Raw genomic sequence first — 24,050 nt, 5'->3', positions numbered from 1 at the left:
TTTTCATCGTTTTAAAATGTTTTGTCGGAATAATTAATAAATTGTCGTATTAAGATGACGCTGTCATTTCGATGACAGAAAGAAACGTCGATGTGTTAGTGGAGAGCGAAAAAAGCTTTGAATGTGTGGGCGAAATAGTTACCTCCGGCTTGTAGGTTACATGTACAAACGTTTTTTTTTTTTTTGTGAAAATAACTGAAGAAATGTTCAAGTTAAAATACATTGACGAAATATTTTCTTGAGTTTTGTAAACATTTACCAATGGATTCAGAATCCAATTATTGAGATTATTTCGCCTCCAACGCTTATAAACGTTTCTGAAATAAGTTAAAAGGAATTATTTAATACGAAAAAAACGCTTAATGTCGTTGCACAAAGCAGGTCTATACTAAGCTAGTTATAATTTAATTATTGTATTTTTTCGTAAGTAAGTAAGTATTTTTTCGTCTTTGTGACTAAATCACGCAAGAACGGCTACACGGATTTTGATGAAATTTGGGACAGAAATAATAGTCTACTGGCGAAATTTTTTTCGAACATGGAAGGAGGGAGGGGGTCCCACGGCCCCTTCGAATAATTACTTTTTAACAATTTTTACACATTATAACTACGTATACTGATCTTCACAAATATTACAAACTCAATGGGTCAAATAAGTCGAGGGGTTACAAAGTGAGCAGTGACAACCTCCACCGCCCCCTCCTCCTCTCCCCCTCTGGTGCAAAATCTATAAATTTTTATAACTCAATGTAAATTTTCTCCTAAATCAATAATTTTTGGTATCTGCCTCATACAGATCGAGATCTAAACAATTTTGGAAAAACGATCAGTGGTGATCTCCTTCTCCTCCCGCCATCCGCCATACTTCAATTGTTTTTATTAGCACGCTTTTATTAACATTACCTGTATGTTTGTTTGTTTGTAACTCTTCATTCGCTTCAACGCGCCTGCTGCCTTACTTATTAACATGCTTTTATAATTAGCTTCAACTTATTTGTAATCCCGTCAGGGTCATATCGAGACCCTTCCGGGATCTTTTCAGGATGGTGTTCTGGATTCGTTCGGGATGCCGTCGGGGTCATTTCGGGACTCTTTCGGGATAATTTCTGGATGGTTTTCGGGATTCTGTCGGGGTCAATTCGGGATTATTTCGGGATCATTTCTGTATAGTTTTCGGGATCCGTCCGGCATCCCGTCGGGGTTATTTTGGGACTTTTTCGGGATCGCTTTGGGACTTTTCCGTGATAATTTCTGGATGGTTTTCGGGATCTCGTCGGGGTCAATTCGGGACTTTTTCGGGATAATTTTGGGACTCTTCGGGGATAACTTCTGTATAGTTTTCGGAATCCGTCCGGGATCCTGTCGGGATTATTTTGGGTCTTTTCGGGACTATTCCGGGATCATTTCTAGACGGTACTCGGGATCCCGTCAGGGTCATCTCGGGACTATTTCGGGATCATTTGTTAACCCTTCCGGCATCATTTCTGGATGGTTTTGGGGATCCCGTCGGGACATATCGGGACTATTTCGGTATCATTTTGGGACCCTTCCGGGATCATTTCTGGGAAGTTTCTGGATCCTGTCGGGGCAATTTCGGGACTTTTTCTGGACAATGCCAGGGACTTTTACAGGACCATTCTGAATGGTTTTCGGGATCCCGTCGGAGTTATTTCGGGACTATTCAGGGTTTATTTGGGGATCCTTCCAGGATAATTTCTGTATGATGTCCGGGATCCCGTCGTAGTTTTCTCGGGATCATTTGCGGACCCTTCAGAGATCAATCGTGGATGATTTCGGGATCCCGTCAGGGTAATTTCAACACTATTTCGGGACCCCTTCGGCATAATTTCTGGATGATTTTCGGGGTCCCGTTAGGGTAATTTCGGAACTTTTTCGGGATGATTTTGGGATCCTTCCGGCATCATTTCTGGATGATTTTCGCGATTCGTCCGGGATCCCGCAGGGTCATTTCGGGACTTTATCGGGATAGTTTTCGGGATCCATCTGGGATCCCGTCGGTTCGGTATCCTTTCGGGATCATTTCTGCGTGCCTTGAAGAGATAAATTCTGGATGGTTTTCGGGATTCGTCCGGCAACCCGTCAGGGTTAGCTTTTTCGGGACTATTTCGGGATCATTTGCGGACCCTTGAGAGAACAATTCTGGATGGTTTTCGGGATCCGTCCGGGGTCCTGTTAGGGTAATTTCGGGACTTTTTCGGGATGATTTTGGGACCCTTCGGCATCATTTCTGGATGATTTTCGGAATCCATCAGGGATCCCGTCGGTTCGGTATCCTTCCGGGATCATTTCTGGATCCCGTCAGGGTCCTTTCGGGACTATTTCGGGATCATTTGGGGACCCTTGCGGCATCTTTTTCGGGACTGTTCCGGGATCATTTGGGGATCCTTCGGGGATAATTTCTGGATTGTTTTCGGGATACCGTCAGGGTAATTTCGGAACTTTGTCAGGACTACTTCGGGGTCAATTGCGGATCTTTAAGAGATAAATTCTGGATGGTTTTCGGGATTCGCCTGGGATCCCGTCAGGGTTAGTTTGGTGCTTTTTCGGGACTTTCGGGGTCATTTTGGGACCCTTTCGGGTTCATTTCTGCATAGTTTACTGGATCCGTCCGGGTCTTCACCTGACTATATTTGTTAACCTTTCCGGCATCATTTCTGGATGGTGTTGGGGATCCCGTCGGGTCATATCGGGACTATTTGGGTATCATTTTGGGACCCTTCCGGGATCATTTCTGGGAAGTTTTCGGGATCCGTCCGGGATCCCGTCAGGGTTATTTCGGGACTTTTCCGGACTATTTCGGGATCATTTGCGGACCCTTCAGAGATCAATTCTGGATGGTTTTCGGGATCCGTTCGGCATCCCGTTGGGGTCATTTTGGGACCCCTCCAGGATAATTTCCGGATGATTTTCGGTATCTGTCTGGGATCCCGTCGGAGTTATTTCGGGAATATTTCGAGATCATTTTGGGACCATTTCGGGATAATTTCTGAATGATTTTCGGGATTCGTTCGGGATCCCGTCGGAGTTGTTTCGGGACTTTTCCAGGATCATTTGGGAATCTCCCCACAGTCATTTTTGATGGTTTTCGGGATCCCGTCAGGGTTATTTCGGGACTTTTTCGGGTCTATTTCGTTATCATTTGGAGACCCTTCCGGCATTATTTCGGGATGGTTTTCGGGATCCATACGGAATCCCGTCAGAGTACTTTCGGAACTTTTTCAGGGCTCTATCGGGTTCCGTCAAAAACATTTCGGCACTTTTTTGGGAGTATTTCGGGATCATTTGAGGATACTTCAGGGATCATTTGTGGATGGTTTTCGGGATCTGTCCGCGATCCCGTCGGAGTTATTCCGCGATTTTTTCGGGACTATTTTGGAACTCTTCCGGGATAATTTCTGTATGATTTTCGGTATTTGTCCGGGATCCCGTCGGAGTTTTTTCGGGATCATTTGCGGACCCTTCAGAGATCAATTCTGGATGGTGTTCGGGATCCGTCCGGGATCCCCTCAGGGTAATTTCGGGACTATTTCGGAATAATTTTGGGACCCCTCCGGGTTAATTTTTGGATGATTTTCGGGATCCGTCCGGAATCCCGTCGAAGTTATTTCGTGACTTTTGCGGGACTACTTCGGGATTATTTTGGGACCCTTCATTTCTGGATAGTTTTCGGGATTTGTCCGGGATCCCGTCGGCATCATTTCGAAACTATTTTGGTATCATTTTGGGACCCTTCCGGGATCATTTTATGAGCTTTTATGGCCATGAATTTCCTGAAAATTATTCGTAATTAAAATTCGGTATGCTTTATCTTTAATATACATATATCCCAACTTTTTCGTTCTATTTTTGAGTTTTTTAAATGAATCCTGTAACGAACTATTATAACTATATTTACACTTTTTGTAATATTTTAACCAACTAAATACCCGAAAAAGCAACACTATTGTAACGAATCTACTGAAATTCCGCTTCCTCCAAATCTTCTACTAACGTTCGAATCACTAAAATGTTGAATAAATAACTCCACTATTCAATATAGCAAAATGGTCTTTATTAAAGTTCTTCACAATAACACTACTATTGCTCGCCAGATGCGTCTTAAATCAAAACTGATTGTAGCGCCTCTACTGTTGCTGCCTTTTATACTCTGTGATTTCCTCGTTGCATCTTCTAGGCACTTCCAGAATTTACTTAGTTACTGCTATATAACTACAGATGCACGTGTATATCTTCTCATATGCGCGTGTATTTGTGAGCGACACTTCCACAAATATAATTGCATACTTTTGGGAGCACCTCAGATAAGATATCTGCATTTGTTTGTGCGTTTCTTCTTCGCTGCGTGTATGTACATATGTGTAGACATATTGATTGATCTATTGATGTGCATACAAGTCACTGCTTAGCATCGCTTAGAGATGACAGTACCCCTTAGCGTTGCTAATATTCGTAACACGTTAAAAATTCTCTTTGGTTTCAGCTAATTGTAGTTTCACTCCTTTGTTCTATGAGTAGTAATTCTTTCACCCCTGTCATATCAATTAATTTAACTTAAAAACAAAATGTATTTTTTTTTTAATTCGAAAAAACTGTATTGTACTATTCATAAAAGCGTGCCTTTCAGGTTGTCAGCTCACTTTGTTCTTTTTGTTTACTGTATTAAAAAAATAAAATACATTGACAGAAACAATTTTTAAACAGATAACTTGATAAGCAGGCTAACGTGAATAGCACATATATTTAATTTTCTCCTTGCGGAAGGGCCGTGGGTAAAGGCTAGTATACATTATAAATGGGATATCTAATCTAATCTAATTATATATTATAAATGGGAAAGTTTGGATATTTGTATGTTTGGATGTTTAGATGTCCAGACGTTTGTCTTTGTGCCTCAATCACACAAGAACGGCTGGACAGATTTGGATGAAATTTGGCACACATATAGCCAATAGTCTAGATATTTTTCAAAAGGGAGCAGGTCCCCGCCCCTTAGGAACAGTTGTAATTTATTTATTATATTTCTTCGTCTTTTTGACTGAATCACGCCAGAACGGCTACAGGGATTTTGATGAAATTTGGGCACAGACAATAGTCTATTAGCGAAATTGTTTTCGAACATGGAAAGGGGGTAGGGGTCCCACGACCCCTTCGAAAAATTACTTAATAATTTTTACACATTATAACTACCTTTACTGCCCTTCACCAATATTACAACTCAATAGGTCAAATAAGTCGAAGGCGTACAAAATGAGCAGTGACACCCTCCGTCCCGCCTCCCCCGTTCTCTAACCCTCTGGTGTAAAATCCATAAATTGTTATAACTCAATATAAATGTTCTCCTAAATCAATAATTTTTGGAATCTGGCTCATACCGATCGAGATCTAAACAATTTTGGAAAAACGATCGGTGGTGCTCTCCGCCTCCTCCCGCCATCCGCTCTCCTTCAATTGTTTTTATTAGCACGCTTTTATTAAGGTGCGTCCACACCAGTAGCTAACGTGTTTTTCTGTTTTTATAGCAGGTTACATGTTACCCAGAGGTTGTCGGTAAAGATCAAAGGAATTAGATAACTTGGTTGTATAATTGGTTGCAATTGTTTTAAAACAATTGTTATACAACGTTGCTATTTCGTTACCGGTGTGGACATACCTTTATGTTTTTTTGTAACTTTTCATTCGCTCCAACGTGCCTGCTGCCTTATTATCATGGTTTTATAGTTTACTTCACCTTATTTGTAATCCCGTTAGGGTCATATCGAGACCCTTCCGGGCTCATATCGGGACATTTCGGGATCATTCAGGGATAATTTCTGTATAGTTTTCGGGATCCGTCTAATACGGGATCATTTGAGGACCCCTTCGGCATCATTTCTGGATGGTTTTCGGTATCCGTCCGGGATATCGTCGGGGTCATTTCAGGACTTTTTCGGGATCATTTGGGGTCCCTTCCGTTTTCGATGGCTGTTAGGAAATGATCTTTGGAGTTGCAATGAAAGCAAGTTATTGCCTTCGATTTTGTAGCTACAAAGGACGATTTTGGATATTCAGCACCTTTGTTGTTCTGCCTTTGGGTTTCGAAAGATGAAAATTTCGATTTTGACGACGTCGATGCTTTTACAGACGAGAGGTGCTGGTATCTCTTATTGAGAGCCGTTTCACACTCACTCCACAGCGGAAGCTTGTCATAGTCGAGCTGCTCCTCCCATTTTGACCGCGTAGTAGGATCAACCTTCGACATCACTAAATGTATTACCATTGCATTTGATATATTTTTGTCGTCACCCAAAGACAACAGGGAGTCATACACGGCAGATACTGTATCGATCATAGACCGGAACGAAAGCGAAGATGGTTTTTGAATTTTTGGAAGCTCAAACAGTTTTACAACTCTGTTAGAAAATATTAGACATTTGTTGTCATATACCTTTTTTAAGCTTGCCACCGCCTTCGGATAATTTTCTTCCGTCATTTGGAAGGCCTTCACGGTTCCTAAAGCTTCACCAAACAAACATGAAACCAAGTGGGTGAATTTTTCTATATCCGAAAGCGAAGTGGCATTATGAACAAGGCCCTGAAGTTTTAAAATCCGAATATTGCCCTCGAAAATTGGGCAGCGACATCTTTGGAAGCCTCGAGCTGTGAGGGGCTACAACGGATGTTTCAGTAACATTAAACTGTTTATGTTCTGACACTATTGATTTTAAAAGGGCCTTGGTCTCTACAATCAGTTTATCAAGGCTACCACGAGTTGTATCGTCTTCATCGATATCCTCGATTTCGAATTGACACTTCATAAGCTTTTCACTGTAGCTATCCAGCATCTCAATTCGACACTCGACTTCCGATATCTGCGATGAAATCGACTTATCGAGAATTCCGGTTTTAATTTTCAAAATGCTTCGTTTTAAAATTGACTTTTGTCTTGTCAGAGCCTTGGTGTCTTCCATCTGGCCTTGCGAACTCTCACTTTTTCCGGTCATCTTGGTGCGCTATATGTACAGTAACTTTGTATTCAAAATGTATAGTCTGGAAGTCTTCAGCGACTTAAATAACGAAAAAAAAAGCTGAAACTTCACCAGAACTATCCAAGTAGGAACTGACCGAACGAGAAAGTCACAAAATCATTTCAAAAAGGAAACTAGACAAATGTCGAAAAATCTGAACGACCTAACTGGAGCGAAAATATAGCCAATAATAGGACCAAGAAATAAAGCAGTATAGCTTTCGAAAGTATGACAGTTTTAGTAATCGCGAGCCTTGTCGGAAATTTCACGAGGTAGTTTTTCACTAGCAATCCCGAAATCTTGTATCACGAAATTGACGTAAAATATACGATAATATATCAAAGTGAATACAAGAGAGCCAAAAATTAAAGCTTGTTGAGTAATTTTTGCAGCAGTTTAGTAAAGAGATATAACCTCAACAGCTTTTAATTGTTAGCACTCAATACCTGTTCTTTGTGTACTGGTTGGTTTCCTGCTTTGACTTCCCTTTGGCAGAGTAGGCAGCTGCACTTCATTCCCACGATGTCCAACGCTGGAGGAAACTTAAAAGGCCAAATCCTGGCGCAGCAATATCACCATCAGGATCAACGCAATTATTGGCGTTCACAGTAGCAAACGTAGCGGTTTCATGAAATTTTATTGTAACGTAAGCGGATATATGAAAATCCAAAAAAGAGTTGCTCACAGGACACGAGGGAAATTTTGTGGGTACAACTTGTAAAAGATGAGGACCATCTAACCAATTGGCTAATTCTCTGCCGCTAAGTTTTGTAAAAGAATCCCCCGAATTAGGATGCCTAGCATTAAGATCACATCCAAGCACTACTTGCTTAGCTGTTACCTCGTCTATTATGTTGCTTAGATCTTCGCTTATTAATTTGCAATTGGGAGGCTTATACATGGCTACAAAAGCCACTTTTTCACCACCTACTAATTCAATTTCTAACGCGACATTTTCTATGCTATTGCATATTGAGCAACAAAGTTATACCCATCAAATAGTATTTTGTCTCTGATGTTGAGTTTATACTCAGCTATCAGAAGCACATCTGGGTTGTGCATTTTTAGGGTAATGGGTGAGTCATTTTTGAAACCCTCAAAACTCACCTTGCAGTTTAAAATATATTGAATTTTTTTAAATTCGGCTACGTTAGAGTCCCTAGATATTTGGACTAACCAGTGTTATTTTAGCTTTTTCAAATTTATTATCTTTACATTTATATCCAAGACATTCTTCATATATGTGTGACAACTTTTTGATAATCATAGTGTAGGGTTTAACCTCATTTGGCGTAAATGTATAATAACAAATTTTACTGTCAGTTAGATATTTTTTGATTATATTGTAATCTTCCATGGTTGATTGGCTAACATGGGTAACGTTTTTATTAATTATATTGAAACAAAAATTTTTGTGTCCCAGTAGACCACTAAACCTTGAGGCTATTTCTTTGATATTAATATTATAACATACAAATATTGGAGGCTTGCTCCTTTTATTATGGTTTTTGATACTCACATTTGTTACTTTTCTTTCTTGTGTTACTGCAGACGTCATTAATTCCGCTGCCACCGCTGCCTCCCTTTCATTGTTCATGTTGTCAATTGTTCCTCTGTTCATGTTGTCCTCATCGTCTCCAATTCCATCAGTGTATTCAACCTCTGTATTAAAATTTATGTCTGTCACTTCCTGATTCGATTTTACTTTAGGCACACTTGCACTTGCACTTGCCGTTTCATATGCTTTGAGCCGATTTTCCAGCTCGTTAATTTTATTTTCAAATTGTTTATTTAAAATCAAAAGCTTTTTGTTGTATTCAACAATTTTAGAAAAATCGGAACTAGAGTCCAAAGACCCATCGTCACAATCACGATTATTGCGTCGCCTTTTTTCCCGTCGACTCTTCTTCTTCTCATTTTGGGAAGGTTTAGTCGGACTGGATTGTTTTAAATATTGATTTTTTGTCTTATCATCCCCTAGGGGAGCAAAAGAGTTATTAGTGTCCATTTCACTATAGCAAATTCAATTGCATACACTACACCTACTAGCTATTGTCAGTAATCACTTGCTCTTTACTTTGTACGAGCCATTTCTCACTTTTATTTTTCACAATTCAAAATAAACACTGATCACTGAACACTTCACTTAATAACCAACCTAATTTTTATAAATGTGGAAATACATATAATAAAATACACAAAAACGTTTCATTTGTCCATTTTTTTAGGGTTGCAATATTGTGCGAGTTAAAATGAGATAGAAATATTTATGCCACATAATGGTAGCTCACTCAATGTTGTGGATTTTTGTATAAATAGCAGCTACGTTCGGTAACCAATCTATTAGTTGTGAAGTGAAGTGATCAAGTGAAGTGTTCTTGTGAAAGCTAAAAAAAGTGCTAAATAGAAAAAATGACCGGTCGTGGCAAAGGTGGAAAAGGATTAGGTAAAGGTGGTGCCAAACGTCATCGCAAAGTTTTACGTGATAACATCCAAGGTATCAAAAAGCCAGCTATTCGACGTTTAGCACGTCGTGGTGGCGTAAAACGTATATCTGGTTTAATATATGAAGAAACGCGTGGTGTTTTAAAAGTATTTTTGGAAAATGTTATCCGTGATGCAGTCACATACTGAACATGCTAAAAGGAAAACAGTTACGGCTATGGATGTAGGCAAGGTCGTACATTGTATGGTTTCGGCGGTTAAATTCATTTTTACGGACATATTAAAACAAAATAAATACCCATTCAAACAAACGGTCCTTTTCAGGACCACAATATTTTTTTAACAAAGATTTCAAAATTTCTCTAATACAATACATAAAAGAAAGATATGTTATTAACCCATATGATCCCAAGCAAATTTTTTTCGCGTATTTTAATGAAACTTGTAGATTAGGGTAAAAATGGGTCGCTGAATTCATATTTGTGGTCAAAATTTGTTTAGAAATTTTAGTTTTCGAGATATGAGGTGTTCGATTAATCGAACACTGGGCACAAGTAGGTGTTTTTTTTTAATTTTTTTTATCTGGCTATTGCTTCAGCTGAGTAAAAAAAACTAAATTATTTCAAGGTAACGATTTCTTAAGTAACTTTTAAAAGGACATAACAAGTTAATATATTGCTCAAGTTTACTATTTTAAATGGTATGACTCAAAACAATGGGTGTGTAGTGCAATGTTGCATCTCTTGCATATGAAAGAACTAGGCTTGTGGCACAATTTGCTGTCCGGCAAGTTTCGGGATATTTTTAGGATGACTATCCTTTGAAGATCCTGGTAAATAATCAAGGTCACTCTCTTCGTCTTCTGCGGCGTTCCCGACGTCTTCATCATCAGCGGTCATTATAAGAGAATAAGCAATTTGCACACGGAAGTCTTTCTGATTCAGCATGCTTTTCTTATAAACTCGACGAGAAAAACAGTCAAGTTTCCATGCGTTTACAAAAGCAGAATTTAATAGAGAAATCCATAAATGCCAATACCATTTTTTGGATCGAATCGCAATGTAATAGTTCTGGGCGGCATTGCCATGAAGATCCACTCCCCCCATACCCATATTATAATTTTTAAGTAGCTGAGGCTGGTTGTAGTTTGCCTATCCTCCAGGTTGAACAATTTCCCCACAAGCGCTTACTTTTTGCTTCTTCCACCTTGGCATGATTTGCTCGAAGCTTGTGGCAATCGTAACCTCGCTATTGTCCTGCCAACAACAAACCAAAATCTTATTGCTGTTATCAAATTGGTAGTCATGATTGCCCCTCTCCAACTGCCTTCCAGTTTTAAGTTGTGCACCTCCAATACGATTTGCCCGTACGGTGCCAGTTGTGCAGAGTCTTTTCTCAGATAATAGGCACATTAAGTAGTAGGACGTAAAAAAATTGTCAAAGTATACCTTATGACGACTTGGATACTCAACATTTTCCAGCAACCGTAAAACCACTTCTGCTCCCAATCCAAGCTGCTTGTCGTATTTCCCACGTATGAACATTTTGCAAGAAAGACGCCCAAAGTATGAACCCATTTGTTCATCGATTTAAAGCGTCTCCTTCCAAACACCAAATTTCATAAATTATGCGTTAATAACTTCATACAATGGTGTTAACTAAGTAAACAGAATACAGTTTATAAGCAAATCATACAAAATGAAAAAAAACTTGATTAAAGTACTTTGGCAATTTTATCTGTGGAATGAAGATTGTAGTTCTTCCCGAAATGGATGAACCTCTTGATATATTGAAAACGATTCCTGGACATGCATACTTTCACGATTGGTACTCTTAATGTTGGGTTTGTTGACCAATAGCCCCGAGTTGTCGGCAAAGTATGATATCCTGATATAATTAAAATACTAAGAAATCGCTTCAAAGCAACTTGATCAATGCGAATGTGTTCGTTTTTCTGCTGAGCATATCTATTTGTTTCTTTGATAATCATGTCAAGGACCTCGTATTCAAAAAAGAGTGAAAACAGTTCCAATGTGGTTTTGTTTTGGAAGCTTTCTGCCAAGTTTTTTTTAACATTATCCAATGGCTCGGTTGTAGGGGAAATATCATATTCGAATGTCCCGTCACGGTTTTTCTCTGCACCCACATGGGCTTACTAAAAGCTGATAAGGGCTTATATTTTTTAACTGGTGTTGCATTTGTCTCAATGCGCTGCCTTTTGGAGCGATTTTCTATGGCAAGAGGTGTTGTATCTGACCAAATTTCGATACCAATGACGGCGTCTTCTTCAATATGGTGATTTTATTCATACTAAATTTGAACACGTGCTTATGGTTATTCCGACTAAAACATTTCTACGCAATTGAACAAACGGTAAATACATTTCAAATTGCAACCGAATTCAATGAGGAAAAAAATGCTGAATTGTGCCCAGCGTTCGATTAATCGAACACCTAACTTCACATACATACAGGGACCGGTATATTAAATTTGCAAACACGAAAACTATCAAAACGAAAACTTTAGCTCATTCGCAGCAAAACCTTATACCAGGTTTTCATATTTTCTAATTCTCTTTAATTAAAATAATTCTTTTTAAAACAAGCTAAAATTAGTGAGTTTTTATTCTGCTCTGTGAAAAGATTGGGTGCTGGTCTGAAAAAATTATTGTTCGTAATAATGTAGAAAACACTCCAAACCAACATAAAACGTCATAATTTCGTATCTCACTTTTAAAGAAAACCCCTGGAAAAATTGCAAAAAACAGTAAAAATTACTGTTCGATTATTCGAACAATGAGACGATATGGGTTAAGATGTACATGCATACGTAGTATGTATGTATATATGTATGAACTAAACGAAAAGTAGCATACGTATGTATGCATAATGAAAACTCATGCAAATGAATATACCCCGACACAAGCCAAGCGATGTAATAGCAGGCTTATTTTCAAAAATGGCATAAGTTCATTTTTGTAAAAAATAAACTTAATCTAATTTAAGTAGCAAAAGTATCTGAATACACTAAACTATAAAGTATATAGCAAAATTTACTTAAGTCGACTTATAAAAAAAAAAAAAAAAATAAATGTAAGGCGCGATAACCTCCGAAGGGATCTAAGGCCGAGCTTCTCTTCCAATTTGCGTCGTGCTCCTCTTGATTTTTCCCTACAAATTGGCCGGACGGGACCTACATGTTTTATGCCGACTCCGAACGGCATCTGCAAGGCAGATAAGTTTTCACTGAGAGCTTTTCATGGCAGAAATACAATCGGAGCGCTTGCCAGACACTGCCGAGGGGCGACCCCGCTTAGAAAAATTTTCTTCTAATTGAAAAATCTTATTTCTAAAATTTTGATGTTGCTTTGCCCGGGAATTGAACCCAGGGCATACGGTGTGATAGGCGGAGCACGCTACCATCACACCACGGTCGACTTATATCATTTAAAAAAAGGACAAATTCACAGCTGCGAGTATACACATTAAAGTAGCCATACTTATACCGATTTAGGCAAACAAATTTTGCCAACGACCATACCACGCTGAATACATGGGTTCTCGTCCGATCACCGAAATTAAGCAGCGTCGGGCGCGGTTATTACTTAGATGGGGGACCGCTTGGGAACACCGCGTGTTGTTGGCATATCCAACTTTTTCTTTTATTTTATGTATATATGTACATAAATTTTTTTTTTTTAATTAAATTGCATTTAATTGAATAAATACTTGGAATACAATTTAATATTTCTATAGACTCAATGGAAAAATTTCATACGCGCGCATACATTTACGTGCATAATAATATTAGTTATAATTTGTTACCATATCAATTATTGATTTAAAGCTTATAAGCATTCATCATATGAATCAGGCATGCTTAACCAACGAACCGATATCATTTCGTTACGATAATCAACGTTAAAAAACGAAACAAAGTAATTTCGTTTCGTTTATTAACGTTAAGAACGTCAAATTAACGAAATGATTTTGTTTCGTTTTCTGCCATATCAAAACGAAATCAAATCGTTTATGTTGATTATTAATTTCAAACTATGCTGGCAAAGCTGATTGGTGGCGGAGTCATTAAAGGTGAAAGCATTAGCCAAGCTGATTGCAACTTTTCTCATGAATTTTGACTGTACGAACATTTCTCAGAGTATTTTTGACATAACCACAACGAATTACACAAACAAATTACCATTCCAGATAATATTGCTAAGATTAAAATCGCCCAAAAAGCATAAGTGGTTGTCGCCCAAATTATCTAAAGCTAGACTAGTCACATTATCCACATGCGCTTTATATAAATCCACGTTACGCCCTGGTGGTATGTACGAGGCAATCAGAAACAAGCAGCCGTTTGTCTCAGCTCCGTTAATGCATACACATAATTGATCAAGCAGTGAGTAATTATTCGCGAGTTTAACAGAATATGCGCGAAATACTATTCTCACCGCAATTAGAACACCGCCACCTCTTAAGCAACCCGTCTTGACAGCGTCACGGTCTTTACGAAACACTTCGTAAAGTTGCGTATCGAAAAACTCACTGTCGTAGAAATCAGAGTTTAGCCATGTTTCAACTATGACAATTATATCGAACAACTCTTCTGTACTGAATTGATAAATTGTGTTGGACTTAGTACGTAAGCCAGATATATTATGAAAGTAGATACTGAGGGCACTGTTAAAATCACGAGAAACACTCTTATCTAGCGTCACGTTTCGTGGTTTTGAACGGCTTGTTTCCGAAAAGAATGAAACGGCTTCACTTTCACATTAGCCGGCCAAAGAGATGGTTGTAGGATACTTTGGAGGTTAGTTGAGGGAATACCCAATTTAAAATTCACACGCCTATGCTTGCCTACTGGATCATCTTTTTTGAGCAACGAAAAACAATGGATAGCATTAGTGTCGATGTTGGCATGCTTTGCTACATAACTTTTAATGTTATCAGCTGTAACACTAGGCGCAAACGAAGACAAATGTACCCACTTGTTACGAACAGCAACGCTTAGTTCTTTGTTGTCACTCGAACCAACAACAACTACTTGTTTATGCTTTTTGTTCACGTTATTATTATTTTTTTCGACTTTACTGCTGTCCAACCAGTGTTGTTGACATTAAAATTAGCTGAATTCGATGTACAAGAAGTCGTAGCAGCAGTAGGATCCCGAGAGACAAATTCATTATCGGATGCAGCAACAACTTCAATATCGCTATTATTGTCGGTAAACTGAGAGAGAGCATCCACACGAATATCAGTAAGATTCGGAGTTGAGGGAGTTGAAATCGAAATCAAAGGCACTGAATCACGGTCATCGGCCTTTGTGTTAGATCGTAAGGCTCGCTTCTTATTGTTTTGCACTGCGCTTTGTTTAGCTTCGCCATTATCAGCAGCATTGTTGTTTGATTTGCTGGATTGACTATGTATAGATTTACCGACACTGTTGGTGGCTGCCCTTGTAGCGCTTTGTTTTTTAGAATGTTTTGGATTTGCTTGTCCACTAAATTCGTTTTGAATATCGCTTAAAGAGCGCACTGTATTTCGAAGCTTAAGCAAATAAGCTGAAATAGGCAAATCAATGCACGTATCACATCTGAACAAGATATTTTTACAACAGTTTATAAGCTTAGCCGAGCTTGTGTTTATATTAGAGCACTTTACATGCAAAGTATGCGAGCAAATGCCACAGCATAAAAATTCACCCGTGGCACACTCAGAGTTACATTTAGCACACAAAGACATAGCGCACTATTAAATGAACGGAAAAAAATGAAAAGAAATTAAAAGAAACGGAGCAGCACAAAAACACGTCTACTCTCGTCAACGTCTATCGCGGATTTTATATTATAATCATATTGATAATTAATAAGCATTCAATGAGAATTTTTTTTGAATGTCATGAAATTTCATTTAATTAGACATATAAGTTGTAGACATCCAATATCAATAATCAATTCAGACCAAAATTCCAAAGTTTAGATGCCTTTAAGTGAAGACATATAGGGTTACTCTAGTGTTGCAATAGAAATATTTAAATATTTTTTTTTAAATAAAATAATGTTGTTAAAACTCAACGAAGATAAGTTTTTTTGATTTGTAATTTAATATATTTTATATATTTGAATGAAAATTTTGATTAGTACAAATATATTTTAAGAAAATTTACTTAATTGAGAAAAAATTCGATTTCATCAGTACAAAGTTTTGATTAAAATGCCTGACACTCCGAAAATATGAAATTCATCAATTTAAATGAATTCGTATATTAAACTAACACATTTCTGTTATCTATTTTTACATGAATATTTGCAATGACTTTAATATGTGAATTTTAATTTATTTATTAAGATGAAAAGTTTATCAAATGTAAATGGTACGTAGCACTGAAATGAGAATATTTGTCATCCATCTGTTCGCTGCGCTTCCCACATTTTAAACAGAGTATCGCTTTCTATGCGCTCGTATAAAAGAGTATAAATAGTGAGTTTGTGCTTTGTGTGCTTAATATTGATAAATATTTTGAAGTGTTAACAAAAGTTTAAATAAAATAATTAAGTGAAGATGTCTGACACAATCGCTGTTGCAAATGTAAGCTCACCAGTAGCTGCTTCTGCTGCTGTTGCTGAGAAGAAAGTTGCTGCTAAAAAAGCAACTAAACCCAAAAAACCATCGGTTGCTCCCACTCATCCACCAAGTCAACAAATGGTGGATGCATCCATTAAGAATTTGAAGGAACGTGGTGGCTCATCGCTTTTGGCAATTAAGAAATATATTAGTGCAACATATAAATGTGACGACCAAACATTGGCAGCATTTATTAAGCGCTATTTGAAATCGGCTGTTACTAGTGGAAAATTGATTCAAACCAAAGGAAAGGGGGCATCTGGTTCATTTAAATTATCAGCTGCAGCCACTAAATCAGGTGATGGTAAGTCAAAATCGGTTGATAAATCAAAAGCCAAAAAAGATAGTGCAATATTAAAGAAAAAATCGTCGAGTGGTGTCAAAAAGGCAAGTGGTGATAAAAAAGTGAAAAAAGCTGTCGCCACTAAGAAAACCGCCGAAAAAAAGAAAAATGAGAAATCTAAGGCTAAAGACGCAAAAAAGACTGGCGCCGTTAAAGCCAAACCAACCAAGTCGAAATCTGCCACCGCTAAGTCAAAGGCAACAAAAGCAAAAGCAACTGCTGCTAAACCAAAAAAGGCTGCAACTAAAAAGCCAGCGGCAAAAAAGGCATCAGCTAAAAAATAAATATGCTGCGTTTTTTGTGATAATTTACAATTCATTTTTACATTCATTAATGTTGAATTATCAATAAGCCCTTTTCAGGGCTACAAAATATACAAACAAAAAGATCAAAAATTTATTCAATTATTTACGCAATACGTCTGGCTAAACGCTTCTACAGCTTTGCTTCGCCATAATAATTAACCGCCCTAGTGTCTGACACTGTAAGTCAGCCCTAGCGTGCTGACCAATTTTAAAATTGATGTTTCAATTGCAAAACAAAATTAAAAATTTTCATCCACTTAGAAAAATTCATATCTCTTTGTTAATTATATTTTGTGGCCCTGAAAAGTGCCTTTTTGTTAACATTTTTCACTTTTATACATATTTTCCTCAGTCGCACAAATTACTTGGAGCTTGTGTATTTGGTAACAGCCTTAGGACCCTCACTGACGGTCAGGTTTTAATCGGCACAGTTATACAGTTAAAGCAAGTAGAAAATAATTTGTTTTTGAAATATCAAATAATAAAATGGAAAAATGAAATTATGAAAACAGTTGATCACAATTGGGTGAAACCTCTTTTTATTAAAATCCACTACTATTTTAGTGAACGCAACCGTACAACGAATATTTGTATAAATTTTTAAAATGTGTATATCTTAAATTTTCAAAAATTCCTGCACTTGTGGGTAAGTATTACCTCTTTAATATAGCTTTTCATTTTTTCTAGGAAAACTGTATTTTTGGGTAATTACCTCTTAATCCTTTTTTTTATACCTTTCATGAAAATGAAATGGTATATTAATTTCGTCACGAAACCGAAAACTGTAAGTCCTTAAAGGAAGATAGATAGACCCACCATTAAGTATACCGAAATAATCAGGATGAAGAGCTGAGTTGATTTAGCCATGTCCGTCTGTCTGTTTGTATCCAAACTAGTCCCTCAATTTTTGAGATATCTTGATAAAATTTGGTGAGCGGGTGTATTTTGCTGTCCGATTAGACATTTGTCGGAACCGGCTGGATCGGACCACTATAACATATATCCTCCATACAACCGATATTTCAGAAAAAGAGGATTTTTGTCATATCTTCCTCAATTTAACAGATTGAAGCTTCAAACTTCACCATATACTTTCGTAAATTGCACATATTGTTGTCTGAAAAAATTGATGAGATCGGTCGTATATATAGTATATATCCCCCACAACCGATGGTTCAGTTAAGAAACTTTTCGTAATTACTGCCCTATTTTAAGAGCTAGAGGCTTCAAATTTCAACGAATGCTTACGTATATTGCATATATTGTTGTCTGAAAAAATCATAGAGACCGGTGGTATATATAGTATATATTTAATACAACCGGTTGTTCAGATAAGAAACTTTTCGCAATTTCTACCCCATTTTAACAGCTATAAGCTTCAAATTTCAAAAATTGCTTACGTATATAGCATATAATGTTGTGTGAAAAAATCATAGAGATCCGTGGTATATATTGTATATATATATTAGGCCGGGTCGATTTGTGGGGAGGCAAAAAAATCGCCCATTGCTCTATGAAATCATATTCTAGGGATCAAAATAAGAAACTTTGCCGAAGGAACCATACCTCTAAAACGAATTCTGATGTCCCTCCTTTGGGTCGTAGGGGCAAATTTTGAAAAATCCCACTTTGAAATGCCTATGCTTTTTCTTTTTGGAGTTTATTTTTATACTCAGTTGAGCAGAGCTCACAGAGTATATTAACTTTGATTGGATAACGGTTGGTTGTACAGGTATAAAGGAATCGAGATAGATATAGACTTCCATATATCAAAATCATCAGGATCGAAAAAAAATTTGATTGAGCCATGTCCGTCCGTCTGTCCGTTAACACGATAACTTGAGTAAATTTTGAGGTATCTTTATGAAATTTGGTATGTAGATTCCTGGGCATTCATCTCAGATCGCTATTTAAAATGAACGATATCGGACTATAACCACGCCCACTTTTTCGATATCGAAAATTTCGAAATACCGAAAAAATGCGATAATTCATTATCAAAGGCGGATAAAGCGATGAAACTTGGTAGATGGGTTGACGTTATGACGCAGAATAGAAAATTAGTAAGATTTTGGACAATGGGCGTGGCACCGCCCACTTTTACAAAAAGGTAATTTAAAAGTTTTGCAAGCTGTAATTTGGCAGTCGTTGAAGATATCATGATGAAATTTGGCGGGAACGTTACTACTATTACTATATATGTGCTAAATAAAAATTAGCAAAATCGGATGAAGAACACGCCCACTTTTTAAAAAAAAATTTTTTAAAAGTCAAATTTTAACAAAAAATTTAATATCTTTACTGTATATAAGTAAATTAAGTCAAAATTCAACTCCAGTAATGATATGATGCAACAAAATACAAAAATAAAATAAAATTTCAAAATGGGCGTGGCTCCGCCCATTTTCATTTAGTTTGTCTAGAATACTTTTAATGCCATAAGTCGAACAAAAATTTCCCAATCCTTCTTAAATTTGGTAGGGGCATAGATTCTATGACGATAACTGTTTTCTGTGAAAATGGGCGAAATCGGTGGAAGCCACGCCCAGTTTTTATACACAGTCCACCGTTTGTCCTTCCGCTCGGCCGTTAACACGATAACTTGAGCAAAAACCGATATATCTTTATTAAACTTAGTCCACGTACTTATCTGAACTCACTTTATCTTGGTATAAAAAATGGCCGAAATACGACTATAACCACGCCCACTTTATCGATATCGAAAATTACGAAAAATGAAAAAAATGCCATAATTCTATACCAAATACGAAAAAAGCGATGAAACATGATAACTAGATTGGTTTATTGACGCAAAATATAACTTTAGAAAAAACTTTGTAAAATGGGTGTGACACCTACCATATTAAGTAGAAGAAAATGAAAAAGTTCTACAAGGCGAAATCAACAGCCCTTGGAATCTTGGCAGGAATACTGTCCGTGGTATTGCATATATAAATAAATTAGCAGTACCCGACAGATGATTTTCTGGATCAGCCTGGTCCACATTTTGGTCGATATCGCGAAAACGCCTTCACATATACATCTAAGGGCCACTCGCTTTTAAAACCCTCATTAATACCTTTAATCTGATATCCATATCGTACAAACACATTCTAGAGTCACCCCTGGCCCACCCTAATGGCGATATCGCGAAAAGGCGTCCACCTATAGACCTAATGCCCACTCCCTCTTAAAATGCTCAGTAACACCTTTCATTTGATTCCCATATCGTACAAACACATTCTAGAGTCACCCCTGGTCCACCTTTATGGCGATATCTCGAAACGGCGTCCACCTATGGAACTAAGGATCACTCCCTTTTAAAATACTCATTAACGCCTTTCATTTGATACCCATATCGTACAAACATATTTTAGAGTCACCCCTGGTCCACCTTTATGGCGATTTCTCGAAAAGGCGCTTACCTATAGAACTAAAGCCCATTCCCTTTTAAAATACTCATTACCACCTTTCATTTGATACCCATATCGTACAAACACATTCTAGAGTCACCCCTGGCCCACCTTAATGGCGATATCTCGAAAAGGCGTCTACCGATAGACCTAAGGCCCACTCCCTCTTAAAATACTCAGTATCACGTTTCATTTGATACCCATATCGTACAAACAAAATCTAGAGTCAGCCCTGGTCCACCTTTATGGCGATATCCCTAAATGGCGTCCATCCATAGAACTATGGCCTACTCTCTCTTAAAATACTCTTTAATACCTTCCATTTGATACAAATGTCATACAACCACATTCCAGGGTTACCCTAGGTTCATTTACCTACATGGTGATTTTCCTTATTTTGTCTCCATAGCTCTCAACTGAGTATGTAATGTTCGGGTACACCCGAACTTAGCCTTCCTTACTTGTTAGAAATTTATTTAGTCAGTGCATATGTAAATGAAAAAATGAATTTAACTTAGTAATAGAAAAGACATTAAAAAAAATTATTAGAAATTAGCGTTTTTACAACCTCCTTTTAAAACCAAGGCATCACTGTGATGCATTTGCATGTCGTAAACATAGTTGTGTGGGTTTTTTATTCAACCGTTTTAAAAAATGAAGGTATCACTGTGACACAATTGCAGATCGTAAAATTGCTTGTGTTGTTTTTTTTAAGCCACCACAAGACACAGCAGGTAGAATTGAAATTGCCCCTACCCAAAAGTTCGAACCAAAGGGGGGGACATCAGAATTCGTTTTAGAGGTATAGTTCCTTCGGCAAAGTTTCTTATTTTGATCCCTAGAATACGATTTTCACAGAGCAATGAGCGATTTTTAAATCGACCCGCCCTAATATATATAATACATATATAATTTTTTTTTTTTTGCAATTTCAGCCCCATTTTAACAGCTATAAGCATCAAATTTCACCAGTGCTTACGTGTATAGCATATATTGTTGTCTGAAACAATCATAGAGATCGGGGGTATACATAGTATATATCTCATACAACCCATTGTTCAGATAAGAAACTTTGCGCAGTTTCTGCCCCATTTTAACAGCTAGAAGCTTCAAATTTCACCGATTGCTTACGTATATAGCATATATTGTTGTCTGAAAAAATCATAGAGATCGGTTGTATATATAGTATATATCTCATACAACCGATTGTTCAGATAAGAAACTTTTCGCAATTTCTACCCCATTTTAACAGCTGTAAGCTTCAAATTTCACCGATTGCTTACGTATATAGCATATATTGTTGTCTGAAAAAATTATAGAGATCGGTTGTATATATAGTATATATCTCATACAACCGATTGTTCAGATAACAAACTTTTCGCAATAATACATATATAAAATTTTTTTTTTTTTTGCAATTTCAGCCCCATTTTACCAGCTAGAAGCATCAAATTTCACCAAATGCTTACGTATATAGCATATATTGTTGTCTGAAAAAATCATAGAGATCATTGGTATATATATTATATACCCCATATAAACTGTAATTTTTGCCCCTTTTTTAAGGCTATAAGCTTCAAATTTCATCAAATAGTTACGTTTACGTCATATATTGTTGAAATACGTGATTCGTAGTCATAGTTTTTATATGCAGACCACAAAAAACCTGAAACTTTGCATCCTCACACAAAGTACCTACCTATTTTTATACCTTTCATGAAAATGAAATGGTATATTAATTTCGTGACGAAACCGAAAATTGTAAGTCCTTAAAGGAAGATAGATAGACCCACCATTAAGTCTACCGAAATAATCAGGTTGAAGAGCTGAGTTGATTTAGCCATGTCCGTCTGTCCGCCTGTCTGTTTGTATGCAAACTAGTCCCTCAATTTTTGAGATATCTTGATAAAATTTGGTGAGCGGGTGTATTTGGGTGTCCGATTAGACATTTGTCGGAACCGACCGGATCGGACCACTATAGCATATATCCTCCATACAACCGATTTTTCAGAAAAAGAGGATTTTTGTAATATCTTACCCAATTTAACAGATTGAAGCTTCAAACTTCACCATATACTTTCGTATATTCCACATATTGTTGCCTGAAAAAATTGATGAGATCGGTCGTATATATAGTATATATCCCCCACAACCGATTGTTCAGATAAGGAACTTTTCTTAATTACTGCCCTATTTTAAGAGCTAGAGGCTTCAAATTTCAACGAATGCTTACGTATATAGCATATATTGTTGTCTGAAAAAATCATAAAGATCGGTGGTATATATAGTATATATATGGTGGTATATATAGTATATATATATATTTTCGAAAATTTTAGCCCCATTTTAACAGCTAGAAGCTTCAAATTTCACCGAATACTTACGTATATAGCATATATTGTTGTCTGAAAAAATCATAGAGATCGGTTGCATATATAGTATATATCTCATACAACCGATTGTTCAGATAAGAAACTTTTCGCAATTTCTACCCTATTTTAACAGCTATAAGCTTCAAATTTCACCGATTGCTTACGTATATAGCATATATTGTTGTCTGAAAAAATCATAGAGATCGGTTGTATATATAGTATATATCTCATACAACCGATTGTTCAGATAAGAAACTTTTCGCAATTTCTACCCCATTTTAACAGCTGTAAGCTTCAAATCGATTGCTTACGTGTATAGCATATATTGTTGTCTGAAAAAATCATAGAGATCGGTTGTATATATAGTATATATCTCATACAACCGATTGTTCAGATAACAAACTTTTCGCAATTTGTACCACATTTTAACAGCTATAAGCTTCAAATTTCACCGATTGCTTACGTATATAGCATATATTGTTGTCTGAAAAAATCATAGAGATCGGTTGTATATATAGTATATATCTCATACAACCGATTGTTCAGATAAGAAACTTTTCGCAATTTCTACCCCATTTTAACAGCTATAAGCTTCAAATTTCACCGATTGCTTACGTATATAGTATGTATTGTTGTGTCAAAAAATCATAGAGATCGGTGATATATATAATATATATATGATGGTATATATAGTATATATATATAGTATATATATATTTTTTTTTGCGATTTCGGCCCCATTTTAACAGCTAGAAGCTTCAAATTTCACCAAATGCTTACGCGTATAGCATATATTGATGTCTGAAAAAATCATTGAGATCGGTGGTATACATAGTATATATCTCATACAACCGATTGTTCAGATAAGAAACTTTGCGCAATATCTGCCCGTTTTAACAGCTAGAAGCTTCAAATTTCACAAAATGCTTACGTATATAGCATATATTGTTGTCTGAAAAAATCGTAGAGATCGGTGGTATATATATTATATACTTCATATAAACTGTCATTTTTGCCCCTTTTTTACGGCTAGAAGCTTCAAAATTCATCAAATTTCATCAAATAGTTACGTTTACGTCATATATTTTTAAAATACGTGATTCGTAGTCATAGTTTTTACATGCAGACCACAAAAAACGTGAAGCTTTGCATCCTCACACAGATTACCTACCAATTTTGTATTTTATATTTATCTTAAAAATCGTTTAGATATGTTCAAATTTCACCAAATGCTTACGTGTATAGCATATATTGTTGTCTGAGAAAACCATAGATACCGGTGGTATATATAGTATATATCCCATACAACCGATTGTTCAGATAAGAAACTTTGCGCAATTTCTTCCCCATTTTAACAGCTAAAAGCTTCAAATTTCACCAAATGCTTACGTATATAGCATATATTGTTGTCTGAAAAAATCATAGAGATCGGTGGTATATATATTATATACCCGATATAAACTTTAATTTTTGCTCCCTTTTTACGGCTAGAAGTTTCAAAATTCATCAAATTTC

The 24,050-nt window shown here is 36.8% G+C and overlaps 1 pseudogene; it reads left to right on the top strand.

Annotated features, from left to right (window-relative positions):
* Nucleotides 1–12,996: 12,996 nt before the first annotated feature.
* LOC137242938 (5S ribosomal RNA) lies at nt 12,997–13,115 on the top strand (annotated as a pseudogene).
* The last annotated feature ends 10,935 nt before the right edge of the window (nt 13,116–24,050 follow it).

The sequence above is a fragment of the Eurosta solidaginis genome, chromosome 2 (genome assembly GCF_040869045.1).
Source record: "Eurosta solidaginis isolate ZX-2024a chromosome 2, ASM4086904v1, whole genome shotgun sequence".
In the NCBI taxonomy this organism is placed as follows: domain Eukaryota; kingdom Metazoa; phylum Arthropoda; class Insecta; order Diptera; family Tephritidae; genus Eurosta; species Eurosta solidaginis.
Note: the sequence above shows the minus strand (reverse complement) of the source record. Positions and strands in the feature narration are given on the sequence as shown.